At 37.2% G+C, this 546-nt stretch overlaps 1 pseudogene; it reads left to right on the top strand.

Annotated features, from left to right (window-relative positions):
• LOC109329321 overlaps positions 1-546 on the top strand; it is a 12,385-nt pseudogene that overhangs the window by 8,729 nt on the left and 3,110 nt on the right.

The raw sequence follows: 546 nt of genomic DNA on the forward strand, positions 1-546 counted from the left end.
TATAATTCATTTACAAATCAATTAAATATACACTTTCTAAATATAATCCATTCAAATGAATTTCAAAATTCAAACAAATTCAAATATAATCCATTCAAACAAATTTCAAAATTTCAAAATTTCAAAATTCAAAAAAGTTTAAATTCGGAAATACAAATTCAAATTTCAAAAAAATCACAACACATAAATACGAATTCAAAAAAAAATGGAAAATCAGAAAATTCAATGAAAGTCGTGGATGGTATCCACGACTTTGGTGGAGATAACTAGGGTTTCAGAAACTCGTGGATGTCACCCACGAGTTCTGTGTAAGAAAATTAAGGAGACTCGTGATGTCAGCCACGACTTCAATGAAAGTCGTGGACTGCACCCACGACTTTGGCCCAGGCTAGGTCTAGGCATGGAATCTGAGGCGTGGCTAGGGCACAAGTACCATGGGCAAGTACGAACTCGTGGACCCTATCCACGAGTTTCTGGAAGTCGTGGACCCCATCCACGACTTCCAACCCTATAAATTGATCCCCACCCCACATTCATTTTCACACC

This window comes from Lupinus angustifolius, chromosome LG16 (assembly GCF_001865875.1).
Source record: "Lupinus angustifolius cultivar Tanjil chromosome LG16, LupAngTanjil_v1.0, whole genome shotgun sequence".
Classification (NCBI taxonomy): Eukaryota; Viridiplantae; Streptophyta; class Magnoliopsida; order Fabales; family Fabaceae; genus Lupinus; species Lupinus angustifolius.